Source organism: Sorex fumeus, unplaced genomic scaffold (assembly GCF_029834395.1).
Source record: "Sorex fumeus unplaced genomic scaffold, SorFum_2.1 ptg000072l, whole genome shotgun sequence".
Classification (NCBI taxonomy): Eukaryota; Metazoa; Chordata; class Mammalia; order Eulipotyphla; family Soricidae; genus Sorex; species Sorex fumeus.
In genome coordinates, this window is record NW_026606129.1 from 10,030,066 (window position 1) to 10,043,040 (window position 12,975).

The 12,975-nt window shown below is 44.3% G+C and overlaps 1 protein-coding gene across 1 annotated transcript in view; it reads left to right on the forward strand.

The window, feature by feature from the left end:
• Positions 1–1,468: 1,468 nt before the first annotated feature.
• Positions 1,469–12,975, forward strand: part of PPARG (peroxisome proliferator activated receptor gamma) — a 119,664-nt gene continuing 108,157 nt past the window's right edge. The window contains exon 1 of the mRNA XM_056129503.1: positions 1,469–1,543. The gene's annotated coding sequence lies outside the window, so the exon portion shown is untranslated. The remainder of the gene's footprint in view (positions 1,544–12,975) is intronic.

Here is a 12,975-nt window from a genome sequence, read left to right on the forward strand (position 1 = left end):
GGGAGAAGTTTTAGGGAAGGCTCTAGAATTCTGTCTCCTCATTGTGGAGCCAAGCCTTAGGCCACGAGTGAGAGGTAGATACCAGTGTCCAGAAATCTTTACTCTCTTCCTGTTTCTTCATGAATTCCTATAGATTTCAAAGGGAAATTGGATGGGTGTCAAGGAAATCGGAAACAGTTTCTTTCCTAATATTCCTTCCTTTGGTTTTCATACATTTGAGTCCATTTTACGAGACTTTAATGTGAGGGGCGGAGTGGTGGCGATGGGGAAGTCAATGTGGTAATCTCCTATTGTAAAGCTGTTCTCTTAAATCATTAACAGTTTTGGTGAGTATGTTCTGAACAAATACGTTTCCATATTTTTTCCCTAACCAATAAGAATGTTTGTGCAAATAACTGAAACACAGTCAGAGAGCCAAAGAGAGAGAGAGAGAGAGAGAGAGAGAGAGAGAGAGAGACCCTCAGTCACTGCCAAAGGAAGGAATGCTCTCTGTAGAACGAGTCCCATTCTGGAAACAAAACTTACCTTTGCCTTGTTGTGTGGCAACGACAGCAAGAGAATTGCCGAGTGACGCTTCAGAACCAAATCATCAGGCAACAGGATGTGGACTCCCACCTATTCCTGTGTGTTAGAAAATAACAAAATGGGGAGAACTTTCAAATTCATGATCCACTGCATCTCTGCTGCGCGTTGGAGAGTAGAATTGGATTCCAAATGGAAGTTTCCAGAATGAAAAAAAAGTGGAGATTCCAGATACTTGCGGCTCACGCTGGAGTCTGGAGGCTGTGGTTCCTACAGAGCTGATCACCAGCCGTAAGCTGCAGGTGTTACTTTGTCACCATGGAATGTCCTGGTGCCTTTCCACAGGGCTCAGCCCTCCACCAGAGCCCAGGTAGGAACCCTAAGACAATAGACACCTTCATTTGCATCTGCTCTCGGGTCTGTGCCACCTCTGCGTGGTCGGGACACAGAGCTTTGCCGTGTGCCATCTAGAATTAATCAGGCTCTCACAGATCATCTGCCATGCACGCGTTTACACACGTGTCTGTCTCTGGAGGCCATTAATCCCTCAGATCTCGGTCGGTACAATCATGTGGGCGGCGTTATTCATCTGACATCCCGATGGAGGAGATAAGGGGCCTTGACTCATGACCACCGACAGCCCTAGGAAAGTAGAGGAAGTGAATCGAATCGTGTGTCCCAGGAACACTCTTCCACCTGCGTGACTCACAGCGAGGCTGGAGAAGGCTCTTGGGTACAAAGCGGGTCAGACATCGAGCTCAGAATGCAAAGGAAGCAAAAGGCAGAATGAAATTCGATGGAGAAGCATGTGGTAGTGCCTTTCAGTGGCCTGAATTGTCTAAGAACCATACATGTGCGCACATGTGTGTGTGTGTGTGTGTGTGTGTGTGTGTGTATGTCTATCTGTCTGTTTGTCACTCATTTTTCTGTCTCTCTTCAATCTTTCAGATTTGAAGGCAGACAACTGTAAAGCACGTTGTAGCAAGAAGACCATTTTCTCCCTAAGAATCGCCCCATCAAGGTAGGTGGCCTCCAGCATTCTGAATCTGTTTGATTTTGAAGTCCCTTCTCTTTTTGAGAGCCTGCAAATTCCTCCCGGTATTCTATTGTCCAAATTCTCCGAGCGCTCTTATTTTGGCTATCAGGATATTTTCTTCATTCTAACGTACCAGTCCTTTGGAGGCGTGTTCTGTATCAGACTTGTATAAGACAAAACAAAGATAGGAGAGTGTCCCTGCAGTTGGGAAATAACTCTGATTCTTAAAAATGAACCTCCGTTGCAAGTAACTGATGCCAGATTCCTATGACACATATAATGAAATTGGGACCGAAATGGAAAAGTCTCTTGCTGATTCCTTGTAAGCCCTGCCATTGGAAAGCTTGACCCCCAAAGGGAAAGCAGCTTCACTCCTCAATTTTTATGTAGATATATTTTATTGGGGGGGGGGGTCTAGTCTAATACTCTAGTTCTTTGTTTCATGTTCTTGGGGTTTGAGGGTTTTATTTGGCTTTTCTTGGGCCATACCCATCGTGCTAGGTCTAACTTTCCCTTTATGCCCAGGAATCACTGCTGGCAGGGCTCGGGGGACCATATGGGGGTGCTGGGGATTGAACCCGCGTAGGCCACATGCAAGGCAAGTGCCCTCCCCACTGTACTATCGCTCCAGTTCCAATTTTGTTGTCCCAATTATTTCAGCTCCCAATAGCCAAAGTTGAAAAAGTTGAATCAATAAAAATATTACAGTGGGCCAGAGTGATAGTACAGCAAGTGAGGCATTTGCCTTGCATGCAACCAACCTGGGTTTGATTCCTGGGACCAAATATAGGTTCCTGGAACCTTGCCAGGAGTGATCCCTGAGAGCAGAACCAGGAGTAAACCCTGAGCACAGCCGGGTGTGGCTCCCAAACAGAGCAATTGAAAAAGATAAATAAATAAATATAGTATTGGAATTTAACTCCTCCCAATAAAAAGCATATTGTGTGTTTTTATATACATGTATAGACAGCTATATTATTCCAAGCTTATATAAATAAGGAACTGGAGAAATGAATAAATGGAAGGAGGAGTTTTCCCTACACTCTGCTGAATATTAGCATTCGCAGGTAAAAGAGGAACAGAATATACATAAATTCCAAACATCTTCCCCAAGTATAGACTTCTCCCAGGAGACTAACACTTCACTTGGCAGTGGAGGGCCCAGGAGAAATGCCATGGCCCAGGCCATGGAGCTTGGGAATGTAGTGTGCTGGACGTCTCCTGAGAAGGACACAGTCAGGACTTGGGTATTATACCCCCCATTTCATATGAAACATGAGACAACTTTAGACAAACCTAACATCACTGGTCTTCAGCAGCATAAAAGACCAGTAAGGACCAGTCTATATGCAGAGCTTAAGGGGTCAGTTGTCCACAATAGTTGTATCAATAAAGTTGTTTACCAGTAATGAACATCAAGGGACTGGGGTGATCATACAGCAGATAGGGCACTTGCCTGGCACACAACTGAACCAGGGTCAGTCCCTGCCACCCATACAGTCCCCTGAACACTGCCAGGAGTGATCTCTGAGCACTGAGCCAAGAGTAGGCCCTGAACATTACCAGGTATGGCTCAAGAGCCACAAAACTAAAACAATCATTAAGACTGGAAAGACCACAGAGTGGAAGAAGGAGATTTAGGGGACTGAAGGCCACTTGAGGGCCTTGCTTGGAGCCTGGCCTCAAGAAAGGGCATAAGGGGTCAGAGGGATCGTACAGCAGGGAGGGCATCTGCCTTGGACACGGCCAAACCAGGTTCAACCCCTGGCATCTCATATGGTCCCCTGAGCATGGCAAGAAATAACTCGTGGTGCAGAGCCAAGAGTAACATTGGGGGTGGACCAGCAAAGGGCATAAGGGGACCCACTAGAGAAATTCAGATCAAGACATTGGCATCGTTGGGTTGGATTACTATCTGCATTTGGTCCCTGCACGCCATTTGTATGATGTGAACTATAGCAGACGCCTGGTGAGTGGGAACATGGAACTTTCCTTACCATCTTTGCAACTTTTCTGCATGCATCAGGTTATGTCAGAACGAGACGTCAGGGCTGGGATCTTTCTCGCTCCACTTCCACTGCTGTTGGATGAATTGGTGTTTGTTTGCAAACCCCAGAACCGAAAGGAACAGGGCTGTTCCCAAACTGTGTTTCTTTATCCTGGCTAGCATGCTTCCCTCCCACCTCCACTGGCTCGGGCTCCACTCACTACTTCCGGGCAGTTCCTTCCAACCCCCCAGGAAGCACGTGAGTGGGAAGAAAACAACCACCACCACCACCTCCACCACCACCAACTCACAAGGCCCTGTGTCTGCAGAAAGCACCTCTTTGGCAAGGTTCTAGTTCATTTGCAGCAGGGTCTGAGTTGACTTTTCAGTGCTTGATCACTTTGGTTGTCTCTTGGCCCACCAGTCTGCATTACCCAGGACAACAGCTGAACAAGAATTTGCACTGTAAATAGTCTCATCTTAGAATGTTGAAAATGAGAGAGGATCGTTTTTTTTTTCTCTACGCAAAATGTCTGGTAATTCGGTGAACACGAACAATGCCAAGGGAAACGTGATGCTTAAATCAATCGAGAGAGGCATTGTGGACCGAGAAAATCAGTTGAGCGTTAGAGAAATGAAAATCATTTCAGATCCCAAGACCAAGCTCTTGAAGGACAAAGAAAGGGTCAGGGGTGGACTTTGGCATCCAAAAATGAGTGTTTGGTCTGAATTCAAGTGTTGGGGCCCGAAAACGGAAACACTGAATATTAGGAATCGCTCCCTGAAGTTGGTTGGCAGTTCTCTTGTGTGTTCAACCGATTTAGTAAAACAACAGGTGGTCACACACTTTTGGTAAATAAGGGAAAACAGCAGTTTTACCTAAAGCAGTTCATAGAGATGGAAAGTGGAGTGGTTGTTATCAGGAACTGGGGGGAGGGAAGAGGATGGGATAGGATGGGGGCGGGGGTGGGGGTGGGGGTTGCTGGACCTCCTGTTTGACTGGGAGCAGAGTTCCAGTTAGGGAAGATGAGAAAATTCTGGAATGGGATAATAGCCAGGCACCATTGTGAATTAATGTACTTAGTGTCAGAGCATCATGCATGGAAAAACTGGTAAAAAGTAAAAAAATGTGTGTAATGTATCTTTTATCACCCTTAAAAAAAAAAGTCAGAAAAAAGTAACAGAAGTCTTTAGCACTTGCATTCCATTTCTTTGCCAGGGTGTTGAGCTATGAGGAGAATCTCAGCTCCAGGGCATGTATCCTTAGGAATTCTTTTTTTCAACCTAGAGATGGACATCATTTACCAACTGGCAGTTAACTGGCCCCGTGTCATAAATTGTGCAAGGAGAGAAAAACTGCACGGGAAGCCTAGGACTGCAGTGGTTAGGAGAGTGGTTTGTGGGGTTAATTTATAACCGAGACAAATGAATCTATAAAAAGAAGAAAAGCACCATAAGAAATATGTTAACTGATGGGAAGGGAGAAAAAAAAAACAGGGGGTGCAGATAAAAGATATCTGAACTTGTTTGGTCCCATGATTTTATGGCTGAGGAATTCAATTATAGGTGTTCTGGGTGGAGCAAATCACAATTCTGTAAATTACTAATAGGACACAATGATCTTTATCATTTTCTGTATGTGCTCACATGCAAAGTTCAGTCCTGCCCTGTGTAAATAAACTCTCCAGCTAGCCCTGCTGCTCTGAATGAACTCGGGGCCTTATGGATTAGGATAGGGACAGTGTTGGCTTTTAAACCCTCAAGGTTTTGAAGTGGGTGGCAGAGGGTAGCCTTGTAAAATTGGGAACTAGGACAGTTGCTTTTGCTTTGAAATTCTGGCCCACTGGGTTTTTCTCATTGGATCCTAATTTCTCTCGGGACATTTGTACTATTGAAAAGTACGAAAATGTGTTTTAAAGTAGAAAAACTACCCTAAATCACTCACGATCGATCCTTCCTCTACCTCCTCCCAGCTCTTGGGAATGTCTGTGCATGTTTGCTATTTCTTCTTACACCGTTCATTGCTGGCAATAAATATCTTTTCAGTGATATCTGACTTTTTATAAGGTCTCCTGTGCTTGGCTTTGACCATCCTTATCACTCAGTCAGGTTTTCATGACGTTTTGGGTCGTTCTGAGAACTTGTTAGCAGCAGAATGAGCAAAAGAAATGTACTTCTACAGCAAGCATTTGCCCTATTTCTGTTCATGGGAACTACTTATCACCTATCTATGCTTTATATGTGTCCTCCTAGGAGAAGTTCTGCCCGCAGGGGTGGGGGTGGGGGTCATTCTAATATGAACTTTTGGAGGTTTGGTTAGAGGCCAACTGAATTGCAAGGACATTGCAAATTATTTTCTGAGGTTATGGCAGATATAAATAAAATATTATGACTATTGTTGGGTCCCTCTGGCCAGAGGTCTACATGTGTCTAGCTGGAAGGAATGACGGCTTGTCAAAATCCAGTTTGCAAAGACTCAGACTCCAGAGATGTGGATGCCCATTTTTTAAAGTCAGATATTTTAAAAGTGTGTTTTGAATATCTGAGGGGAATAATTTTAGAACAAAAAATATGAGATATTTATGATACAGAAATGCACTGTAACACTGTCCTCTCATTGTTCATGGATTTGCTCGAGCGGGCCCAGTAACGTCTCCATTGTGAGACTTGTTACTCTGTTTGGCACATCCAATATGTCATGGGTAGCTTGCCAGGCTTTGCTGTGCAGGCGAGATACTCTCGGTAGCTTGCCAGGCTCTCCGAGAGGGGCGGAGGAATCCAACCCGGGTTGGCCCGGCCAGCCGCGTGCAAGGCAAATGCCCTACCACTGTGCTAATTATGTATCTTAAATGGACTAATGAACAAAAATGGCTAAAATTAACAAATGAACAAAAAATGGTCATGCATAATTGTCTTTCCTTTTTGTGTTAAACTTTCACTTGGGATAAAGTGTTATATATATATGTAGAGATTACAGCTCTTAACTGCAAGACAACATACTACATTTTTGGGGCTAATAAGTATTCAGTGTAATAACTAATAGATATCTTTTTAAATAAAAACATTATAATGATAGCACTCATAGACTGTTTTTCTTCCTGCAACTTGCCTTCCAGTATTTAATGCGGGTACAAACATTTCTCTATGTCCCTACAGTATTTGGAAAGTTAGCACGTGGCTTCTCCGCCCCCCAATGTTTATGGAGTTCAGGGATTCTAGGAGATGATTGCTGAAGTCTCTTTCCATTTGAAAGCTGTTTTGAAGCCTCGCAACTGAACTGTTTCATATTTCAGGGTAGATGTCCAACTCAATCACAACGGGTGCTATGAATCAGTTTAAGAAATGTAAAATGTGAAAGAATCAATTTAATATCTCAGGATATTCAATGGTGTTCATTTTTCTTCAGCTCAATGGATTGTCTCAGTCAACAAATTTCCCAAATCGATTTGAGGTTTGGTAAATCAAATTCCTCAAACAAATGAGATCAGGGCTGTTCAGGGTGGGGAATAGCCTCCACCAGAGGAAGCTGGAGGGGAAATTTCTGAGCCCGGGGGAGGATGAGTGTATAGTTTGCTGTTTGGCAGAATACGTGGTATAGAGGGTGGGGCTGGGTTCATTGAGATTTTTGAGTAATGATTTCAATAAAAGTGCTCTCAAGTAGTAATTAGAAAAGATCCAAAAATTACTTTTAGACATATTTCTTCATTTTCCACTTAGGTCCTACACTATGACTATTGTAAGATTTTATTTATTTATTTATTTATTTTTAATCTCATTTCTCTATTTCCGGGTTTTCCTTAAGTAACTCTGAAGGGACAGATGGGTCAGGACGGTTCACTGTTCACACAGCCAGCCGTGTAGCAGTCACTCTGTTAGACCCCAAGACAGGGCATAGTAACCTCTGCTGGGGCACATTTAGCTCACTGCAGTGTTATTTCTATTCTATACCTTTTCCTTTCTCTATCTGCTTTGATTTTAATCACTAAGTTGTTTTGGCTTGATTCAGGAATAACTTAAGAGAAAATTTGTTTGCCTTTGAAAAACATGTTGGAAACTAGACTTTTGTTGACAATCATACTGTAGTACATGCAAGTACTATATATGAGACCGTCCCCCTAAGCCTTAGGTGGTATCATAAAACAATGTTTTCTTCTCTTGAAAAATGCCAGTAATAAGTTCAGTAGCCTGAGCTCACCCACCTCCATTTTCTGGATACTATCAATAATCTGTGACTTATATGCATTCTACCACAGTATATTAAAAAGTCACAATATGATCCCATGTGAGTGCTGGAATATGAGGTGACTGATTTCTTTCTTACTATTCTAGCTGCTCTGTGTGTGTGTGTGTCTAACTGTCTCTCTCTGTCGCTCTGTCTCTCCTGGTCTCTCTGTCTCTCTCTGTCTCTGTCTCTCACTCTCTCTCTCTCTCTTTCTCTCTCTCTCTCTCTCTCCCCTCTGCACTCACAAACGCCTTGTTCTTCAGTTCAGGTCCTGTGATGTGAAATAATTTCAATTAGTAAAAGATTTGATATTTTTAATCTTTTAAACTCCCAGTAGACAGGACATAGGAAATTTGGTGACGTCAACATCTTTAATAATCTTTCAAAGTCATAAGACTTGGTGGCGGGGACAGGGAACAATTAGGTATAAATTGCAGGGAAATACCATAATGGCGTGACTTTTGTTTTCTTTTGTTAGCAAGGCACATGACTTTCCTCTCAGACCCAAGGAGCCCGTCGTGTGATCTGCCTCGATGATTTCAGTTTCATCTGCCTCACAGAACTATATGTTTCCCTGCGTTTACTCACGATAATTTGTGATCGCTATTTTTCTTATCTGTGAAGGAAATACAACAGCTCCCACTGGGGAAATACCACGTTAAGTCAATCCTAAAATAAGAAATCGAAGGGAAAGGTCACATCCTAATAACTTGTGCAAATCTAAATTCCCAGGGAGCTTCAAGATGATTTCGTAGGAGTCGGGCTATTAACAATGTGCTGTTGAACTGCTTCCAGAGAGTGTGGTCAAACTGAGAGCTCTTTTGTGTACAGAAGTAACCACTGAAACATAAATACGATTGACAAGACCAATTTCTTTGCAGATCTCTAATATAAATATCCAGAGAATGCTACTGAGGCTAATAGAAGGCACAACATATTTTTACTTTCACTGAAAAATATAAGAAGTATTATTCAGAATGAATTATGATAATATCTGCAAACAATTAAAAATTTTATTGCAGACAGTAAAAATTTTTTTTTGCTGTGATGATGAAGATATTGAAATACTCTTATTATTTTTTTACCAACATGGACCTCTGATTATGGATTTTATTTGGGGGGTGGTTAGCTTTGGGGGACATACCCAGCGAGGCTCAGGGGTTACTCCAGGAATTACTCCTGACAGTGCTTGGAGGACCATATGGGATGACAGGCTTCAACCTGAATTGGCCACATACAAGGCAAATGCCGTACAGCTGTACTATTGCTCTGGCCCCCTCTGGTTATGTCTTATGTAATTCCAAAGACAGTTGCTGCTTTGGGGGTTTGACCATCTGGGTTTCATTGCAAATCTATGTATTTATTTTTAACCTCTGTGAACCTGTGATTTTCTTACCTGTGAAGAGGATTTTTTTTCTTCTGTATTGTTTTTTATTTGCTTGGGGGCCACACGCAGCAGTGCTCAGGGCTTCCTTCTGACTCTATGCTCAGAGTTCACTCCTGGTGGGACTTGGGGGGGACCATATGGAGTGCTGGGGATAGAACCGGGGTCAGTTATTTTGCACAAGCGCTTTACCCACTATAATATCGCTCCACCCCATAACTAAGAGATGTTTTTATCATGAGGTTCAAGTGTAATTTTAAAAAAGGAGGGGGCTGGGAAAATGTTTATGTGAAGTATCTTTAAGGTATTCCAGTGTCACTTGCTCTCATCATTGCTGGGTATTTATCTCTTCCAAGTGAAGGAGTCGAAGAAGCTAGATGGCAGGTAGGTCCCTTAGAAGGTCTCACTGAAGCCAGTAGCACACCAGCAGTGCCCGAGAGAGCTCGGTACTCAGAAGTTCACGGCTGATGTGTGCGCTTGAACCCTGGGACCACATCCACTCACAGAAATCCCAGGTGTGGCCATAGAGACCCCCACACACACCAGGTTGGCTCTGGGGCTCTTTGGCACCACAGGACACCACCTGAGTGGTATAGGATATCTCTGGTCAGGGCAGAGCTTCCTGGACCTGGTTTGCCAGCCACCACTCCGGAGCACCCCCAGCCTCCTCTACACCTGCCGCCTCCCAACACACACACACACACACACACACACACACACACACACACACACAATCACTAGCACTGATCAGCGCTACACATTCACTCACTGGCCAGATCTAAGTGGATCTTTAAAAACATGGGATTGGAATGGAATCCACACCATTATGCCAGGCATTGGCTGTCACCAGGACTGACTTTGAAAGCTCAGACTGATTTTATTATTTGAGGCTGTGTTGAGAAATTTGTGTCTTAACTTTGTACTTGTTAGAGCCTTGATTTGTCCATATATTCATTCTTTTAGGGGAAAAATGTTTCATTATTCCTAATCTCTACTTTCTTGTTGCAAATCAAAGTGGGACCAAATGTAGATTTTTTTTTTTTGCCTTACGATCTCCTGCTATTAGTTTCCTTAAACAGCGGTAGGGCGTTTGCCTTGCATGCAGCCAACCTGGCCGACCGGAGTTCGATTCCTCCGCCCCTCTCGGAGAGCCCAACAAGCTACCGAGAGTATCTCACTCGCACGGCAGAGCCTGGCAAGCTCCCCGTGACGTATTCGATATGCCAAACACAGTAACAACAAAATCTCCAATGGAGACGTTACTGGGCCCGCTCGAGCAAATCGACGAACAACGGGAGGGCCTTTACCTTTACCTTTACCTAATAATAGTTAATGTACTTTTAGCCACTGAAGACTTTATAGCATCATTCCTAGTGCCCTGTTTTCTAGGATCCACATGGACACCTAGAGCCCTTTGTTGACTGAGCCTGCAATTGGATAGGTATTGCCACACAATCGGAAATCAATACAGTCATTCGCATACAGATGGAATGATGTGGCATGTTAGAAACTCTGCAAATATTCAATGATCTTTACTATCCTCAGGAAGAGTGTTAAGCTCCATCATTGTGTCGGTTGATTTTTTAATGACTGTTTTATGTTTTGTGCAACAACAGGAAAGGGGCCCCGTGTAAAGGTTTCGGTTTGTCCCCTACCCCATATTCGCCAGGAAAAGTGCTGACTGGAGGCACTCACACTCATCAGGCACTGCCTGCGGGCCTGACCAAGTGGACTCACTTCCTTAAGCTCACATCCTTTTAAGGGCTCCCTGGCCTGGGGTCAGTGGTGGCTGGAATGTGGTAGGATGGCTTGACGTTCACCTTCCTGCTGCCTGAACGTTCCAGAAAATGTTGCCCACGGCGGGTGTGCAATGTATAAGGAAACGCTCTTCAGGTGGCAACAGCTCGCGAGAGTCTGGACATAAAGTCGCCCCCTTGCTGCTAAATGCTGCTGGAAACGTGTTTCTGTGCGTCTTAGGAGGCATTTGTTTGGTACCCTGGTTTCCCCACCATGCTCCGGGGTTCTGGCTTCTGAGCCTTTCCCCCTAGTGGGGTTGATGCATTGATTGGGATGCTCCTTTATCTCAGTGTGGCTGTAGACGATCTCTGTGACTCAGTGTGCCTGGTCCCCAGCTCCTCTCCGAAGCTGATGATTTACCTTTCCCAAAGTGCGCTTCCACTTTCTGAGAGGGGCTGGAACTTTAGAGTTGATCCTAACCTGCCTTTTCCCCCGTCCCATTGCTGCCCCCACTGGTTTTCTGAGACCCCCATCAGTCAGCTCCCTGTCCCTCTTCGAGTGATGGGTTCACAGCCAGATTACAGTTGTCGAGAGACACCATCTTCCAGTCTCCTGGACACCAAAAACAATTCCTTGCAAACAATATGTAAATACCAAAAAGGAAAATATTATGAAAATGATTGCGACATGGTTTTATTTCTACTACTTGCATAACACTAGGCGCAGCCTTAATCTAGTAGTATTTTGAATTTATTGACTAGAGACACAACGTATGGTACAAAAATCGAATCCATCGAAAAGGACTTCCCCATACTGTTTGCATCTGCAGTTTTGGATTTTTCTCCATTTCGTGAAAAATCCTTTATTCTATTTTTTTTCTTTAAATGTTGAAAATGAATCTGAAGAAGTACTTAGGCAACTTTGCAACTATCTTTAGCTTCTGTGACCAGAAGGATGAGGATTAGTCAGTTCACAGACCCGTGGGGGCCATTCAATTTTCTGTAACATCTGAAGCAGCATCTCTAAGTCAGGTAAAAGACTACTTACTTGTAGACTGAGATTTGGAGGATTCCAAATTGTCTTATTTACTAGGTATTTGGAACTATCTTCATTTACCCTGCAGAGTACTAGACAAAAGGGTTCAGGGTACCAGCCTTGCCCATGGTCTTATTTCAAAGACAGTAACCAGAGAGACGAAAGCACACCAAGGGCCTCATACCAGGTAAGATCAGAAAAGAAAGCTCCCTGGCAAAGCAAGACTTGTTGGTCATTTCAAAGCAAGACTTGTTGGTCATTTCAAAGGCCTGGGACATGTGAGAAGGAAGAACTTGGGCATTTTCGATGTGAGGAGGGTCACAAGGAAGGGACGTGCAGATATCCGAGGGCATGCTGCACCTGGGGCAGGTTTGTCGAAGAGAGAAGGACCAGATGTGGCATGATCCAAAGGCCACGCCAGCTCGGACTTTGCCTGGGAGGCATTGGGCAACATGAAGATTGGCAGATAGGGAAGTGGCACGGCTGTCGCTCTGTTTGGAAGGGACATGTGAGAGAGATTGTTTGATAGTTTAGAAGAGTCGGTGCCTGCATCGAAACGGAGGGGATGGAAGATAGAAGACAAACTGAAGATTGGGCTGATGTGCCAGGAGATGGGAACTCTCAGAGAAATAGGGCAGAGACTTGTTTGTGACGGGAAGAGGAGCTTGGGGGGCAGAAAGATAGCACAGTGGGTAGGAAATCTGCCTGCCACACATCCCAAATGGTCCCTCGAACCCACAGGAGTGATCCTTGGGAGCAGAGTCAGGAGTAACCCCCAAGCACTGCCAGGTGTGGCCCCAAAACAAAACACAAAAAGAAAAGAAAGAGGAGCTTGATTTGGGTTGAGTTCCGAAGCAGAACATTCTGGAGAGATGTAAGGATGTGGGAGTGGACCAGAGGTATTGACTTAGCTCCTTGTTTTGTTTTGTTTTGTTTTGCTTGGGAGTTGCATTCTACTGGCTCTGTGCTCAAGGATCACTCCTGGCGTGGCTTCGGGGACCATGTGAGGTACTGGGAATCGAACCTGGGCAGATGCCAGCAGAACAAGGGCC